We start from the raw sequence: 12,389 nt of genomic DNA, 5'->3' as shown, positions 1-12,389 counted from the left end.
GAGTACCCTATGGTTCTCAAACTTATGGCACAAGTCCAGGAAGCTGGCGCCTAGCTTTCCCCCTGCAGGTCCAGGGGTTAGGCCCAAGGTATCCCTGCCTGTCATAAGAGACGACTAAAAGGAGTCTCACACTTTTCGGCCCTATAAGCTCAGGTCTCATTTTATGGCTTGACCTGCCACTTTCCAAATTCTACAGAAGCGCTTGCCACATGGGGAAGGACGCCTTACATGGTGCATGAGTTATCCATAATGCCCTTAGATTTGATCTCCTGAACCTCCTATCATGGCTTTGCATCTCCACCTGAAATTCAACTATTTGGGCGGGGTATTTCATCTTCTTCAGTTGTCTCCTGCCCCCTTTCGCCCCCCATGACAGTATTGGATTTCTCAGTAACCAATATCCAGCACTGTAGCCAATCTGTTGTGGTGGGGCCGTCATGCACCCATTTGATGGTAGCCCCCTGACAAAACAGGGATCACACTGGTGATGCCTGAGCTGTAAACTCCCCATGTATGCCAAGGAGTAGATGCCTGTCTTTCTGGGACATCAGGACTCCCGGCAATGGCCACCATGCCAGGTGGCCTCTGCTGTGGCTCTGTGGCGGCCGTAGGGAGAGCCCGTGATCGGAGTGGGTGGCATCAGGGTGGATGACCTGCAGTGAAGTGGACTATGTCATCTCTTGCTGGTGACCATACGGCGCCAGCAGTGTCTAAGAAGGGCAAGATCGAGTACAATGCTGACAGAAATGACCCTCAATCGGTTCCCTTCCTTGCTTCACCAGGGGAGGAACGTAGGGCTACAGAATGGAGAGAGCAATATTCGCCTTGGTATTTAGTTTGTAGCAGAATGTACAGAGACTCTTTTCTACCTATGAACCCTCAATTTTTTGTTGAACATCTTGAGGATAAGTTTGGAGAAGTGACAGTGCTGTCAAAGATGAGAAGCAGTCCATTCTTGATTGAGACAGCATCCCCAGCCCAATCCCGAGCATTACTCGCTTGTGAACAGCTGGGCGATATACCTGTTTCTGTTACTCCCCATAAAAGCCTGAACATGGTCTTCGGGATAATTTTCCATCGTGACCTCCTCTTGCAGCCTGACGACGAGCTCCACACCAACCAAGAACGGCGAGATGTTCATTTCATTTTGCGCATTTACAGGGGACCCAAAGACAACAGGGTTGCTACAGGTGCCTTCATCTTGGCCTTTGATGGTGATTCACTGCCTGAAAGGTCGAAGTGATGGTTTACCGCCGTGACGTTAAACCATACTCCCTCCCCCAATGCAATGCCTTAAGTGCTGGAAATTTGGGCACATGTCTTCCTGCTGCACTTCCAACGCCACATGTCGAGACTGCAGACGTCCACAGCATCCGGATACTCCCTGTGCACTTCCTCCCACTTGTATCAGCTGCGGAGAGGAGCACACCCCCTGCTCATCAGACTGCACAATCCTCCAAAATGAGTGGAAAATCTTTGAGTACAAGCCTCCTCCGGCTCCTCTCGTATGGAAGGAGTCCCTTGGGACCCTCTCTCCCAAGGCCTCCACTAATGCCACAGTTGATAGTCGCCAGGGGCTAAAGAAGCCAAAAGCTACTAGATGAAGAGCTTCACGAACTTCCACGATGCCTAAAGCTACTTCAGAGAAGTCTTCACAGCAAGGCCCTAAAGACAAGCGAGAGGGCAAGCAAACAAAGAAGTCTGCTAAGAAAAAGGATCCTCTGGTGGCCCCAACACCTCCACTCCATACCAGTTCTGCACCTTTGGATGATGTGGAGATCTCAGCGTCCGCTGAGGACCTGGATCTCGCTGATGCCTCAGCCACAATAGGAATGGTTACAAATACTCAGTCAGTGGCAGCAGGTGACCCTGAGGTGTAACCTGCGTCCCTTTTTACGCTTCATGCCTTCCCAGCGTCATGATAATGTCATCCTCCAGTGGAATTGCTGCGGTTTTTTCCACCACCTGGCTGAGCTATGGCAACTGTTAAGCTTTACACCTGCTTTCTGCATTGCCCTCCAGGAAATCTGGTTCCGAGCAATGCGGACCCTTCCCTTCGCTGCTATAGGGGATATTACAAGAACCGTAGTGACTATAATAGAGCATCAGGTGGAGTTTGGGTCTACGTCCCGAACTCAGTATACAGTGAACCTGTGCCCCTTCAAACCCCTCCTGAAGCTGTGGATGTCGGGATAAGGATGCTGCAGGAAATAACTGTCTGCAATGTATATCTTCCTCCAGATGGTGCCTTGGCTGCACTGATTCATCAACTCCCTAAACCTTTCCTACTTTTGGGATATTTTAAAGCCCATAACCCCTTGTGGGGTAGCACTGTGCTTACTGGTCAAGGTAGAGATGTCGAAACTTCCCTGTCTGAACTCGACCTCTCCCCTTTAAATAGTGGAATCCCCACACATTTCAGTGTGGCTCATGGCACTTACTTGGCCATCAATTTATTCCTCAGCAGCTCAGAACTTTTTCCATATGTCCACTGGAGAGCCTATGATGACCTGTGTAGTAGTGACCACTTACCCATCTTACTGTCACTCCCCCAGCGCCATTCCACCAGTCGTCTACCAGGATGGGCTTTAAACTAGGCAGACTGGGAAGCTTTCGCTTCTACTGTCACTGTTGAATCTCCCCCACATGGTGCCAAAGATGTGGTAGTTGAGCAGGTCACGTGGTGCCAAAGATGTGGTAGTTGAGCAGGTCACATGGTGCCAAAGATGTGGTAGTTGAGCAGGTCACATGGTGCCGGAGATGTGGTAATTGTGAAGGTCACTAGAACGATCGTTTCTGTGGTGGAAAACATGATCCCTTGTTCTTTAGGGTGCCCCCAGCGAGAGTCAGTACCTTGGTGGTTGCCAGTATTCGCTGAGGCCATTGAAGAGCGTCAGCGAGCTCTACAGTGACATGAGTGGCACCCTCACCTAGAGCACCTAATAACTTTTAAACAGCTCGGTGGCTGTGTTCGCCAGCTTATGAAAAGACGGAAACAGGCATGTTGGGAGAGGTATGACTCGACCATTGGGTGCCATATGTCACCTTCCCAAGTCTGGACGAAGATCAGATGTGTTTGTGGGTGCCAGACCCTGACAGGTGTTACTGGCATGGACATCAATTGCGTGTTATCTACGGATGCAGACGCAATTGCCGAGCACTTTACTGAGCACTATGCTTGAGCCTCCATGTCAGAGAATTATCTCCCAGCATTTCGCACCCTCAAACGACAGATGGCAAGGAAAGCCCTCTCATTCACTGAACATCACAATGAACCCTACAATGCTCGATTTACAGAGTGGGAGTTCCTCAGCAACCTTGCACATTGCCCCGACACAGCTACTGGGTCAGATTGGATCCACAGTCAAATGATTAAACATCTCTCGTCCGATTACAAGTGCCATCTCCTCGTCATCTTCAACCGGATCTGGTGTGATGGCATCTTTCCATCGCAATGGTGGGAGAGCATCATAATTCCAGTGCTCAAATCCGGTAAAAACCCGTTTGATGTGGATAACTATCGGTCCATCAGCCTCACCAACGTTGATTGTAAGCTGTTAGGATGTATGGTAAGTCAGCAGTTACGTTGGGTCCTGGAGTCATGCCAGGGCGGTTTCTGCCAGGATTGACCTACCATTGATAATCTAGTTTCCCTCGAGTCTGCCATCCAAACAGCCTTTTCCAGACTCCAACACCTGATTGCTGTCTTTTTTTATTTACGAAAAGCTTATGACACGACCTGGCGACATCATATCCTTGCCACATTATATGAGTGGGGTCTCATTTCTAGTGGCCATTAACCGTCTAGCAGCAGCTGTCAGGCCGTCGGTCTCAGTTTCTCTGTATGCAGACGATTTCTGCATTATGTAATCGTCCTCCAGTACTGGTGTTGCCGAGCAGCGCCTACAGGGAGCCCTCCACAAGGCACAGTCATGGGCTCTAGCCCACGACTTCCAGTTCTCAGCTGCGAAGTTGTGTGTCATGCACTTCTCTCGGCATCGTACCATTCATCCGGAACGAGAACTTTAACTTAATGACAATCCACTCACTGTAGTGGAGACATATCGATTCTTAGGACTTGTTTTCGACACCCAATTCATGTGGCTTCCTCAACTTCGTCAGCTGAAGTGGAAGTGCTGGCCGCACCTCAATGCCCTCCGCTGCCTGAACAATGGGGGTGCGGATCACTCTACACTGCTGCAGCTCTACGGAGCCCATGTTCAATCCCGCTTGACTATCGGAGTCTGGTTTATGGTTTGGCAGCGCCCTGAGCATCGCGTTTACTGGACCCAGTGCACCTATGTGGCATTCAACTGGCAACAGGAGCTTTTAGGATGAGTCTGATGAGAAACGTCCTGGTGGAGCCCAGAGTCCCTCCACGGAAGGTTAGGCGTGCACAACTGCTCACCAGTTATGTTGCACACATTCATAGCTCTCCTAAGCATCCAACTTACCATCTCCTTTTCCCATCCATGGCAGTTCATGTCCCACATTGGAGGCCCAGGTCAGGGCTTGAGATTGCGGTTTTCGTCTGATCTCTTCTGTCTGAAATGGAGTCCTTGCATTTACCACCTATACTCGAGATCCATTCACGTACACCTCCATGGTGTACACCTAGAGCAAAGCCTCGCCTGGACCTTTCACACGGTCCTCAGGAATCAGTTAACTCCGCAGCTTTCTGCTGTCACTTCCTCTCGATTCTTGACATGTACCAGGACTATGAAGTGGTTTACACAGATGGCCCAATGGCTGATGGTCACATTGGCTTCACGTATGTTCATGGAGGACATATTGAACAGCACTCCTTGTCTGATGGCTGCAATGATTTCATTGCAGAACTGGCGCCATTTCTTGTGCTCTTGAGCACATCCACTAGTGACCTGGCGAGTCATTTCTTCTCTGTACTGACTCCTTGAGCAGCCTACAAGTTATCGACCAGTGCTACCCCTGCCATCCTTTGGTAACGTCGTCGAGGAGTCCATCTATCTCCTGGAACAGTCAAGTCGTTCTGTGGTGTTTGTGTGAACCCCAGGCCATGTCAGAATCCCAGGAAATGAACTTGCCACAATGCTGGCCAAAGAGGCTACATGGAAACTGCCTATGGAGATCAGGATCCCTGTAACTGATCTGCAATCATTATTATGCTGCAAGGTTTTTGAGCCTTGGGAGACGGAATGGCATAATCTCAGTATGCATAACAAACTGCATGCCCTTAAAGAGACTACAAATGTCTGGAAGACCTCCATGCTGGCCTCTCGCAGGGGCTCTGTGGTTCTCTTCCAGCTCTGCATTGGCCACGCGTGGCTAACACATGGCTACCTCCTCTGTTGCGGGAACCCACCTTGGTGTCACTGTGGCTCACATATGACTGTCGTCCACATTTTGCTAGACTGCGTACTTTTAGCTGCTATGTGGCGAACTTTTGACCTTCCCAGCACCATACCTTCGGTGTTGGGTGACAATGCCTAACAGCAGATTTAGTTTTACGTTTTATTCGTGAGGTGGAGGGGGGGTTATCGTACCATCTAAGGGTGGGCATTAAGTCTTCTCTCTGAGGTCACTACCCTCCCCCCCATTTTAACTCTGTCACACTTTCTTCGTATTTGTTTGTCTTTGTGGTCGTCTTTTCCCTACATGTGTTCATCTCGCCTTGTCTTTTTAGGGCAGACATTTTAATTTGTTGCATAGTGGCTGGTTCATCCTCTTTTATTATTGAGATCAGCCAGCCCAGACCATACGCTGTACAGTTTTAATACCTTCTTCCACTTTTCATTGTGGTGTATGTTTTCCCCATTTTTTGTTCATTTCATTCGTTTTATTTTTAGGTGTGGTATTGGGTGCTTTTGTACCTTGACCCTTGCTTGCGTCAGGAAAAAAGGGACTGATGACCCTGTAGTTTGGTCCCTTTATACCCCAAACCAACCAAATGGCTACAATCAGTTCTGGGGCGAATGCTGCAAATTACGAGCTTCGTTGAAACTATGTGGAATGCAGGTCTTCTCAATCTTCTATGCCAATCACTGGAACGACCCTAGAACGACCTCAGAGCCCAGACAACAGACATTGTTCCACAATCTGCAGTTGGTTGCCCCCTGTTCCCTCAATGGCTGCTGGAATAGGCTCTTCGACATGTTGAATGAGGACCCCAGGCATACCCACTGAGTGGACCTGGTGCTCTGTCCTGTCTCTTGCTGCAATTTCCCTAAGGCCATTTGCTGTACATTTGAACTGTCGACAGTTAATAGACCCTTTCCTATCGTGTTTTCCTCCTCTTGACACCAGAAAAAACAGGTTTCCCCGAAACAGGTGAAGTGAGTTCCACTGGTCCAATTTTAGTTTCAGTAAAAGACAGCACCTCAAATTAGTTGGTTAGAGGGATCAGTAAAGCACCCGAGTCCTACCTGGTCACCATTCATCCTGTTCAGGACGTCTAGATCTACAACAGACATACCACTTTTAGTCAAGTGGATGAGTAATGACAGAACCTGTACTTTCTGTAGAGGAGACAGGATCCACAGGAGAGAATAGTACTTAAGGTATCTCTGGTATTACAAGTGCACGACTCTCAGGAGCTCTTCCAACACACCGATTCATAGCAGATGCCAACCGTTTGACAGTATTCAGGACAATTTACAGTTGCTTACGAGTATCATCCAACTCATCCTATGTTTGGGAACACCATTCACAGAGGGGCTGCATTTTGGCTGGTGCAATGTATTACAAGGCAGTGAACATATAACTTTATTAAGCCCACTGATTATCTTTTAATCTTTTGAGCTACAAGGTTGCTAATTCCATATGAGAATTTAAGAAAATACATAATGAGATTTCTGTTAAGGCAAGACAAAACCTGTTGAAAAATTTATTTATTCCTAAAACGTTTTGAGGTTAATTACAATTATTAGAGCCAGTCATAAATAAGGGAAAACTAGATGTAGCACATTACGTTAGTTGGAAGATTTGCTACAGTAACTAAATCACGAACGCGGATTTACTACAAATTGCTTGTAGATTATGCAAAGGACAATGGTAGCTTCCATAAATTCTAAAAAACGCACGCTTATTTACGTTGAAATACAAAAAAATTCAGGGGTGGTGTAGTCTTTGGCAGAACCACAAACACTGATTTGCTACGATGTAAGTTATGTATTCAAACAGGACATATAAGCGGACAAGGAAAAAAAATTCCCGCATTTCCCGGTTAAAAATACACTTTCTCCCGGGTGAAAACATACGTTTTCCCTGTTAACTGACAGTATATTTTCTCTCGGAACTGTATAACTTATCAGTCCTTTGAATGGTTATGCATGGGTGTAGAATTTCCCGGCACTTTAGAAAACGAAACACAGGGAACACAACACGTTTTGGAAAGATCTCTGATGAGCAGCAACATGTACGCTGCATATTTTCGTATTACGAAAGTATAAATTCGAATTCCACCAAACACCGCATGTTTCTTTCTGAAGCATTGAAATCGAGGGTGTGATGCGCTTTTGTAAGCCAGACATAGCTCATATCATGTGATCTCGCCAACCGATGACAGCAGGTATTCAGAGCTGAGGACACGTGATGTAGTCAGCCAATAGCAACATCACTGTTAAGAAGTGCGAAAGCACAAACAGAAAAAGCTAATGGTTTAAATTAATGTACATAGTGTTGCTACACGAAAAGCGACGGCCTATAAGATTAATACGCTGTAAGAGAAGCTAAGCTTTCACATACAACGTTGGTCTTTTATATGCATATTACAATGCAAGATATATCACACAAATGTGCCACTAAATTTTTTAATAACGACATAAATGTCTGATCTTCTGGGCTCGAAATTCATCTAAATGGCTCATCAAAGAGTTGACTTTTAAATGAGAGTCAAACGCTCTATGAATTAAGAAATTCATCGTACATTCTCGCACATAGTTCAACTTGCGTAAAAGGAAATTTACTTTGAGAGCAACGCTTTTCAAACCACCATTCGGAATATTTTCCCGCGACCTATTAGAAACAGGTTCGCTTCTGCAGTTGCCAGAGAGCGACAGATAACAGGCGTCACCGCACTTGCGCAGCTACGATGTCGTAGGGAGCCCGTATGTTCGTATGTGTAAAACATTAAAAGATCTTACATTATGTCATAAAAGAAACAAGATATCAGAGAATACTCCGAGAGCATCGGAATTTCGTGACCCATGCTAAAATGTGCACCCTTAAAGTGCACATTCGTATGTCCAGATTCCCAGTGAAGTAGCCAACGCCCTGATATTAAGATTTTCAATGTAGTTTTCGGGATGTAAATTTTCTTGGCGTACTAGTATTACGAGGGCTATGCCGAAAGTTTTTAGCAGAATATGTGAAAAAAATTTATTTGCAAAAAAACATTTACAACTTTTCAAAATACTCTCCATTAGCATGTATACATTTTTCCATTCTCTGAAACCACTTAGAAAATGTGTCAGTCCACGTTTCCTTTGGGATGTCACTTAGTACACTCACGTACGCTGCAATGGCCTCTTCATCTGATGAAAACCGCTGCCCTAGAATTTTTTCCTTAGCTTTAGGGAACAGAAAGAAGTCACAGGGAGCCAGGTCAGGTGAATAGGAGGGATGGGGTAACACTCGCACTTTTTCTTTCTCCAGAAAGTCTATCGTTCTGGCAGCCCTGTGCACAGATGCATTGTCATGATGCAGCAGAAGGTGCCCATTCTTGAACTTTTCATGCTGTAACTTCCATGTGGCGATGACTTTTGGAAGACAATCATTCACATACCATTCAGCATTGACTGTACATCGTGTGTCCCAGGTCACAGAGGTGAGATGCACAATCTTTGTGAAAAAAGTTGCCACCATCTTTTTTCCAGAACTCCAACTTCAACTTTTGTGGGTGGTTCCTTCCCTGGAAAGCACCACACAGAAGACTGTCTCTTCGTTTCAGGGTCATGATGGTAGACCCACGTTTCATCACCTGTGACGATATTGTAGGTGTCTTGGGACTTGCCTACATTGAATTTTTCGAGCATGAAACGAAACCAGTCCACTCTCGCCTCCTTTTGGCTTTCTGTCAGGGAATGTGGCACCCAATGGGCACATCTCTCAGTAAGGCCTAAGTGACTATGAGCGATGGTCTGTGCTGCTGTTGATCCAATATTTAGGGTTCCTTCAATGTCGCAAAATGTAAGATGTGGATCTTCTTTGATCATTTTCCTTACAGCATCAATGTTTTCAGGAGTCACAGCTGTTGCCGGGCGACAGGGACGAGGTTCATCTTCAATTGACTGCTGACCCCTCGAAAACTCGCGAATCCAATTTCCAACTGTGGCCCTAGAAGGGGAAGCTTCACCAAAAACACGCAGCAAAGAAGAATGGCTTTCTTCGGCACTTAAACCATTTTTATAATCGGAAAAAGTCATGGCGCGAAAGACGCGGCGCGACAGCTCCATCCTGCACCGTCTCTGACTCAGCACTGCCTGTGCTTTCTTACCGCGCTGTGGGGGGATCACCGCTAGCCAGGGGCTGCGAGCGCTCGTCCCAAGGTCGAAAAACATCGCTCTTTCGAATGAAAACAGCCCCATTGTCCTCCGCCTTACGGCTTAAGGGCTGCTAAAAACTTTCGGCATAGCCCTCGTATGCTATCTCATGTTTGATTCTTTATTATGGCATAATGCCATACGTGCCAGAAGTTGAAAACGTGCACTTTAAATGCAGCGAACAGTGTGCGGAATTAAACACTTTGTTTTAAATATATTGTCTGCCTCAGCGGAAAAGATTAATAAAAGAAAATTTCTTTAGCAAACCGACAAAAATAACTTCATTTTTCTGCAAGGAAATTAATGCTTGACTGTCAGAAAGTTGGAAATAAAATAAAATCTGCAACCAAGAACACATTTTAGCCATCCGTAATCATGTGAATGTATTTTAATTCACTTGATAGCCCCCGGCCACAGAAATCTGTTTTGTTTTCATTTGACGTGAGAGCAGTAAACGAAGAGGAAACAGCAAAAGCACTAAATGTAAACACAGGTCACGTGGAGACTACCCACATCCCCACTATAACTCAGACTGCTCTGCGCATCAGCCCCGGATTTACGATGCTTCCGAACCGGGCTAATACCGCGCCACTCCCTCGAGTGTTTGAGATAGGACGTCAAAAATTAGAAAAAAATCGAATTTTCAAAAAATATATTCATTTTGTCGCGCACATCTTTCTGAAGAGTCTAATGCATGAAACATGTGTGTTCGAGGAAATGTAAGGCATGTTATTTGGTCGTAAGTGTGCCAAAGTGCAGTGCCACAATTCTCCACACAGTATTCTCCTATCGCACGTCACTGTATTTCGATCTGTGGAATTGAAACGTGTATATATTGTAATTGATGCCAGCATACCATATTCAGGACAGTGGAAATAAAAATGCCTTTGGTGCCTGTCATGCTTACAGTCGGCCGGTTTGAAATCCTGCCCCCCCCCCCCCCCTCCTTTTTTCCTAAAGAAAGAACTCTTCAGAAAATTTGCGCTCTTTATTCCCTACCAGATAACAACTTGCTGCTTTGTCTGACATAAAATTAAATATAGGATGCATAAAACCAGTAAAGACATGAGACAAGCAAGACAATACACATTTCTTCAACCCTTAGCTCCTAGAAGTTCTCTCTCTAATCTTGCTACAGCTACAAAATAGGCCTTTCTAATACTGCAAAAATTGCTACACACACCAAATAAACGAGACTGTTTCGGCACAAACGGTCATTTTTTAACGACAGAATATAATTCACAAAGTACCAATACGAAATGCCTATTAGGCCTACTACAAGCAAAAAGCTTTACTTTGGGAAACAGTTTCACACTTTGTAATGTCTCTTGCAGCGGTCTCTCCGCGATATTTTCAGAAAATTTATAAATTATATAACTCAGTACATATCTCGAAATCTCTCTTCTTATCTTACCGATACCTAAACTTTTATATACGATGATTATCAATGCAAAGTAGTTTCAAGCCCTATTATTCCTTGGAGCGTGCATTTACTTCATGGAATAGATTCTCTGCTATCTATGTTTTCTCTTATGAGAAGAAGGATTCAGATCTTGCCGATTAGCCGTGAAAGAACGAAGATGTGTATGTATATATTGTTGAGCTAGTCGCCATCTTGATGAGATTCTGTACGAGAAGGAATTTAATCCATGAACTAAACTGAAGTAAGACTGTTCGCGTATTATTAACTGATTATTATTGACAGTGTCTGCTTACTACGCTGTGTTGCACGGGATCAGTGGGGCATGTCTGATTTATACTGGACGAACCTGCCGTTTTGTACGCTCAAGATATCCAGTTAATTACTTTCAATAAATGGGCTAACACGGTCTTACCAGCAGATCTCCGGTCTTCCCCATGTGATCACCGAAAGTTAATAATTATTACAAATGTTTTCAGGAGATCGACAAACAATTTTCGTCACACCGAGGCTTCGAAATTGCTTCACTGCCTTATGGATTTTAAGTTAAGCTCAATTTAATCAGGATAGAACAGTATTGAACTGTGTGAATGTGATAAGCCTGCTTTGTGAATGAAAATAATACACGCATGTTTTTTACTATCCTGATCAGTGAAGCTCAGTCAGGCCGGTGCGAGAGAGGTTTTTAAATTTTAGATCCAGTTTCTCAAGAATGAGATCGAAAAGTAGTAGTACGAAATTTTTATACAAACTTGGAATCGTCATATTGTTCCATAATTTGTGTGATGTCCCGGTTTCTTCTTCCTCGTTCTAACAGAGAGTCTTATCACTCATTCTGTAAGTATTCCTGTCAATGTCAAAGCTTATTCGTCGGTTAACTTCCCTAACTCTGCCAGAGTCACCAGTTTACTCATCCCGCGATTATTCTCCGGTTAGGCGTTGTTACGTGTTCGTACAACGCGTTTTCCGTGCTACTTCCAGAATAGAACTTCACAGCGGCTGCTAGCCAGGGACTGTACAACTTGCCCTTGCTAGTATAGCGATCTGGCCAACAATTTTCTGCCAAAATTTGATTTTCTTGGATACACTAAGAAGGTAACACCACAGTCTAACATAATAGTCACGACACTCATTGCTGTAAAAGTTGTTACCGTTTGACAGATGGAGCCACACTAGCGCTCCAAGCGGCTGGTAAGGTGATCATCAGACGCGTCGTAAGCAGAATGTTTGTTTTGCGTCATTTCCTGCGTAATTTACGAAATATTTGAATTATTTTCTTGTCTCCAAGGATTTGTGTAGTATCAGTAGGCATATATATTTCTAAAAAAGATTCTAAAATAAGCGCAAGTATGAACAAAAACTGTGACTCGAGAGACAAGCTACAACACATTCGTGAAGAAACACTTGTGACATTGGATAGAACTGCAGCTTACCACGCTGATATCAAAAGA

Source organism: Schistocerca gregaria, chromosome 6 (assembly GCF_023897955.1).
Source record: "Schistocerca gregaria isolate iqSchGreg1 chromosome 6, iqSchGreg1.2, whole genome shotgun sequence".
NCBI classification, from domain to species: Eukaryota; Metazoa; Arthropoda; class Insecta; order Orthoptera; family Acrididae; genus Schistocerca; species Schistocerca gregaria.
Note: the sequence above shows the minus strand (reverse complement) of the source record.